The sequence below is a fragment of the Cryptomeria japonica genome, chromosome 11 (assembly GCF_030272615.1).
Source record: "Cryptomeria japonica chromosome 11, Sugi_1.0, whole genome shotgun sequence".
Lineage (NCBI taxonomy): Eukaryota > Viridiplantae > Streptophyta > Pinopsida > Cupressales > Cupressaceae > Cryptomeria > Cryptomeria japonica.
The window spans coordinates 80,093,963-80,101,122 of NC_081415.1; positions in this window are offsets into that span (position 1 = coordinate 80,093,963).

A 7,160-nucleotide genomic window follows, 5' to 3' on the forward strand; every position below is an offset into this window, starting at 1 on the left:
ATAATTTGGTGGATCAATAGTTTAGAAATTTTAGATCATAGTCTGTCAAGTACAACTTCCAATTTGCAGAATCAGGACAAGGGCACAACACTCCAGTCCCAGACATTTTGGCTCAGATTTTTGATTTTCAGCAGTATATTAGTTGTTCTTAGTTTTGTATTGTTAGATTAGGGTTACTTGTGTACACTTGCATTCTAGGTCAAGTCATTCAAATCCAAACTTTGCATCTCTCCTATCTCTCATTTGGAGAAAGGCAATAGAAACCCTAAGAGCTAATCCTTGGCTCTCTCTTTCTCACAAGAAGTAGCTAAAGTGTGTTATATCCCTAGGATCTTTCATATTCCATGAGTGTGTATGCAAGAGTGGGATGAGGGTTTTCTCACTTAGTCTCACTTTTTCCCCTACACAACTATGTACATGGGTACCTCATTAGGCTTAATTTTTTGGGACCCATATTTTCACCTAGCTCAGCTATGCTCAAGGGGGGCTGTTACTATTGGTTTTTATTTTCTTAGTTAGGATATTTATTTTCCCATAGTCGTAGGTTTTTCCTACACTTTAATTAATCTTTCTTAGGTTAATCAAGCATGTTTACTTAAGTCAATGGGTGTTGAGGTGTCATCCTCTTCCTTGGGAGTTACTCTTGCTATTATTAGCACTACTTGGTGGTCACTCCTTATTCACTAGACTTTCCACCTCCTCCCTCTCCTGGAGTCTATAGAAACATGCTACATTTCTTTTATTTTCATAAACTTGGAGATAGTAATATGATGTTATTTTTCCTTGGAGCACTTCACATCAATTTTTGCTTGGTATAACTGTTATTCTATTCATTTTAATTGCATTTATAGTTTATTTGATCTATCACTATTAATTAAATTCTAGTTTGTAATCTATTTCTTAGATTTTAATAGTGTTGGCCTTTTGGAGGAATCGATCATGTTGGATTGATGTTTTGTCATTGATGTCAACACTAGCTATTTTGGATGCTTTACTGGCACCGTTTTGGTCCCAATAGATTGAGTGGTTTCTGGTTGGATTGGATCCGGCATGATTCGATATGCTCTAGTATGATTTGGTTATGGAATTGGCTTACTCGTGTTCATATTCAGTCAATTGGTTTTGGTCTAGTGATCAGATGCTATCCTGATTGCTTGGAAGCTTGGTTTGTGGTTCCAGTGAGGGTTTCACCGATAGATATTTGTTGAAGATCTTGGATGATATGCATAAGTGGTGTTAGTGCAGCTTCTCATGGAGTTTGAAGATGTTGATGGTGATTAAGTTTGATACTTAGCGGATTGGGATCATTGCTTTAGCATGTGGACCTATATTGGGTCTAGGTTGATCTAGGTTATGGATCGACTTAATGTAACATGTGGATTGAACCTCTCGATGTATTTCCAGGATGTCTTAGGTGTTGGATATTATTTGTTTGGCCTAAGGCTAACATGTTTTGTAATTATGTAATTGGTTTATTGTCTAGTGGCTAACCTGATTGTTTATGGTCAAGGGTTTGTATATATATGATTTAAGGTCTCATTGTAGATCATGGTCATGGTATGGGATATGGATATGTAATGTGCAAATAATGTAATATCATTGAGCTTAATAGAAACTATACTTAAGCATAAGAGATGCTATCTTTGCAGTTGATTCATTCTTCCATATTATAGTCTGGATTTCTATGTAGTCAGTGAGACTCCTTTTGTGATGAGCAATGTGCTCTAGGCTATTGGCCTTCTTGCAAGTGTAGCCCCCTAAATTTTAATTCACATACTTACTGCAGGAGTATTATATGACTATGGGTAGGCTTCCCACTATGGTTTTTCCCTTTACCAAGTTTTCCATGTATAAATCTTGGTGTCATGTGCATGTTATTTATTCTCTGATTATTGTTTATGCTTAATTGGTTTAACTACTATTTTGATATTGGTTTAAGAATTCCAGTATTCATATTTAGGGTTTTGGTATTAAAGTTTTAATTGATAAATATTTTGGTAATCTATGAAAACTGATTCACCCTCCCCCCCTCTCAATTATCTTCCTATTATTTGAAATGTCTAACAAATAGATGACACCATTATTTTTGGTCTATCTATTATTCATGAAGCCTATTAATGGAAGTCTATTCTTAATATGTATGCTCAAATATTTAGGAAACATATTAACTAAAGTAAAAGTGTACTTTACTTTTTCAATATAAAGGAAAGGCTTCAAACTTAATTATCAAAATTCTTAGGTGTGAAAAGGATCCTTTTCATGCAACCTATCTTGGACTACCTTTTTCTATGAAGAAATTTCCTTACAACTACTTGATGTAGAGCGGGGGGGGGGGAGTTGCTCACTCCTACTAGTTTTGCTAATTCTTGATGTTTATCTAGGCAGTCTCTTGAACCATCCAATGGTTCCACTTTTCCAAAAATTCCAAATGTTTTAGGGCTCACCCTTATTGACCTTCCCTAGGTCCTTTGGCTAAGGTGTTCTCCCCTAGTTTATTGAGTGTCCAACGCTCTTTGATAGAGACATTCATACTCAACATTTTCAGTAAGAGCCTACCCTCTCTACCATAGGATCTTCATGACCAACACATTTAGGGATGATTTTCCTTATTTTTCTATCCCTAACCCTTCATTTATTGACTTTGGTTCTTACTGGTTACAAGCTTTAGGTCCAATTTTCTTTTTTAGGTCTATCGGTAGACCTAGTCCAATTAGCCCTGCTGGTGAGGTATTTTGCCCTTATCTGCCTGAATATTGGTTACCAATATAATATGTTTAGCTTTCCAGACACCCTTTTGGAAGTTTCATATAATATATTAGAATTGGATCTCGGTTTGATCGCTAACCATCCTAATCCTTTTTAGGCCTGATTCCACCTTTTAAGCCTATAAAATAGGGTTTGGCTAAAATGTCTTCACCAATCCGATTGCTCAAGAAAACTGATGATTGTTTTAGGTTTGTACATCCATGAGGATTTCCAATTCAACTTGGAACCAAATCTATCCAATGGATTTACCCATCTAGGGTCAGTTATCCTTGAACCCCATTGCTTGCAAACTTAATGTGCCAAGCCTAGGGTATGGTGGCAAAACTGGGGATCAACCTCCCTTGCCTTAAAAACAAAATGAAAACATAATATACAAAGCCTCCTAGAATTCCACAAGGTTTTAGTATGTAGTTCCACCATGGAATGCTAGGTTTGAGCCATAAAGTCTTAAAAACCCTAGCTTCAAGGTCTTTAGGACTTGCTTGCAACAAAAATAACAAATTGTACATACTATAATACTTTAAGACCCCAAATCACCATGAAATGAAAGATATGTCTCTATTCTAAAAATTTATGCCTTGGTTTAGGCTTGGAAGTTTGTACAGACTGTATGATACCAAGGAAAACTTAATGCAACCATTGAAAAACACACAAAATGAAAGCTAATTCTTGTTATCCTTATTCCAATTCTTCAACTAGCCTTCTCATTGGTTTTCCCAAGTCGTATATCGGCCTTGGGTTGGTTAAAAATATCTTTTAACTAAAAAAGATGACCAACTTGTTAGGTCCTGGAAGGACAATTGAGAGGGGGGTGAATTAGCTGTCAACCAGTTCTATAAAATTTGTAATCCAATTCACTAGATATAACAATTAAACCTTAATGTTGGTAAAACAAACTTAAGTACCGATGTAATAACTAAACAAATTTAACAGTACCGGTAAAAATTAATATGAAAGACAGAAAGAGAAACAACATCCACAACACATAACACAAAGATTTTGATGTGGAAACACAGTGAGGGAAAAAACATGGTGGGAAACCTTACCCACAATCAGATGATACTATTGCAGATAGTATGTGTATGCAAATGGGGTCTGCACATGTAGAAATGCCAACCACCTAGAGCTCACTTCTCAATGAAAAAGAGGGAAGTCTCACTGACTTACAAATGGATGGTTAAATCAAAGATAATGTACTGCACAAGATAGTATAAGTGCTGACAAGTGTTGACATCAATGACAAAACCAATGCAACACATGACAAAGTCATCCATAATACCAATAATCTCCCCCTTTGGCATTGATGGCAACACTAGATAGAAAAACATCTAAGTTCCAAAAATAGAATGGCAAGATAAACCAATAAACCAACAATCTCCAAATAGCAAGTACTGTTACAAAAACCAAGAAACCAAGAAACCAAAGTTACAACCAAAGATACATTTTTTTTCTATAGATATCTCTCCCCCTTTGACATCAAATGCATAAGTAGTCAAGCTTCATGAAATAGAACACTCTTCCAACTAATCCACCTGAGAAGTAGCTCTCCCTCATCAAAGCCAGAAAATAGATTTTCTGATAAGTCCTACTAGTTTGATGCCAAAACTTTATCATCTAAGTCTCTACCAGTGGGGAAATTACCCCAAGCTTCTCTCTGAGATATTCAAATGTCTCCTTAGCCAGAGGATTTGTAAAGATATCTACAATTTTCTCTTTAGTATTCACATAAACCAATTTTACTTCATTTGCTTCCACATTCTCTTGTAGAAAATTGTACTTAATAGAAACATGCTTTATCTTAGAGTGAAATACCAGATTCTTTGATATATCAATTGCTACTGAATTATCACAATAGATGATTACTGGTTCTTTGCATTTTATCTTTATATCCTTCAACATTTATTTTATCCATAATACTTGAGTATAATTAGTTGTTGCTCCCACATATTCTGATTCTGCAGTGCATAAAGAAGTACATGTCTATTTTTTGTTTATCCAAGAGATCAGTCTTCTACCAAGAAAGAAAGCTCCTCCAGTAGTGCTTTTTCTATCATCTACATCACCTGCCCAATTTGCATTAGTGTATGCACATAAATCAAAATTTTCATCTTTAGGATACAATTAACCAAGATTTGTTGTCCCTTGTAAGTACCAAAAAATCCTTTTAACTGTTGTTTCATGATTTTCTTTAGGATTGCCTTAAAATCTAGATATAATACATACTACATTCATTATATCAAGCCTTGTTTTAATTAAATATAGTAATCCACCAATCATAGATTTGTACCTTATTACATTAACTAGAGCAAATTCATCCTTCAAGGTCATTTTATCAGTTGTAGTCATAGGAGTACTTACCGACTTGGAATTTTCCATACCAAATTTCTTCAAAAGTTCCTTCAAGTATTTTGTTTGACTAATGAATATCCCTTTATCATTATGTGAAATTTGCAAGCCTAAAAATAATTTTATCTCTCCAATCATAGACATTTCAAATTCTTCTTGCATCTTATTAGCAAAATCCTTGCATAGACCATCTTCACCTCCAAAAATAATATCATCCACAAATACTTCAATAACCAAAATGTCATCATTGGTAACCTTGTAATACAAGTTACTATCAGCATTACCTTTTGTGTAACCAAGCTTCAAAAGATATTTATCCAATCTAGCATACCAAGCTTTGGGTGCTTGTTTCAAGCCATATAAATAATTCCTTAACCTGCAAACCATATCTTTATCTGTCAAAGAAAATCCATCAGGTTGGTCAATGTAAACTTCTTCCTCAAGATCTCCATTAAAAAATGTACATTTAACATCAATTTGATAAACCTTGTAAATCTTGTAAGCTGCAAATGCTAGAAATAGTCTAACTGCCTCAATTCTAGCTACCAGTGCAAAGGTTTCATTATAATCAAATCCTTCTTTCTGAGAATATCCTTTACACACTAACCTTGCTTTGTTTCTGATTACTTCACCATATTCATTAAGTTTATTCCTATATAGCCATTTAGTTCCAATAACATTTTTGTCTTTAGGCTGGGGAACTAAAGTCCATGTATTATTGTTTTCAATTTATTCTAATTCATCTTCCATTGCTTTAATCCAACGCACATCTTGACATGCTTCAATAATAGATGTTGGTTCAATTTGAGAAATTAAACATACCTCTTCGTTTGCTAGTCTTCCTCTAGTCATAACACCATGATTCTTATTTCCAACTATCTGATTCTCTGAATGATTCAATCTTACATACCTAGGTTTGTTCTGATTTGTACTTACATGCTATTGTTCTTCTATCACTGCTGAATTTTTTGATGATGCCAGTGTGATAGGGTCTTCATTCTTTATTGGTGGGATCTTTGTTGGTTCATTTATGATCATCTCTATTGTCAGTTGTACAAATCTAGAATCTCCTCTAAAGTGCTCATCAATTTTCACATTAGTGCTTTCAATGATTTTCTGCAATCTCTTATTATAACATCTATATGCCTTGCGTTTAGATGAGTAACCAAGAAATATACCTTCATCACTTCTAGGATCAAATTTCCCAACATATTCATCTCTTCTAATGTAACATTTTCTTCCAAAAATTCAAAAATATTTAAGAGTAGGAACATGACCAAACCATAAGTCATAAGGGGTCTTACCGATTTCACTTTTGATGTGAACTCTATTAAAAGTGTAAATTGTTGTGTTCACTACTTCTCTCCAATACATGTGAGGTAGATTATCTTCCATCAACATAGTTCTTGCTGCATCCAAGATAGTTTTGTTCTTCCTTTCCACAACTCCATTTTGTTGAGGTGTTTGGGGTGTTGATAATTGTCTCTTAATTCCATTCACTTCACAAAATGCATTAAATTTCCTAGATGTAAATTCACCTCCTTGATCTGATCTTAAGCATTTGATTCTCCTACCAGTTTCATTCTCTACCATTGCTTTGAATATCTTGAATTTCCCAAAAGCTTTTGATTTCTCCATGAGAAAATTAACCCAACACATTCTGGAATAATCATCAATGATTAGCATAAAATATCTATCTCCTTGTAAACTTCTTGTTCTTGTTGGACCACATAAATCAGTATGGATTAAATCAAGTGTACCATTATTTTTCTTAGTAATGCTCCTAAAAGATGTTCTAACTTGCTTTCCCATTTGACATTCCTTACATACCATATTATGAGGTTTCACAATCCTAGGTAAATCTCTTACTGCCTTAGTTGAACTGATTTTCACAATGCAATCAAAATTTACATGGCAAACTCTCTTATGCCATAACCAACTTTCATCAATATGAGCAATCAAACATGTGTTATCTCCAGAATTCAAGTGAAATATATTACGTTTAGTCTGATTACCGGTTGCAATCTCCAATCTAGTTCTATTTATGA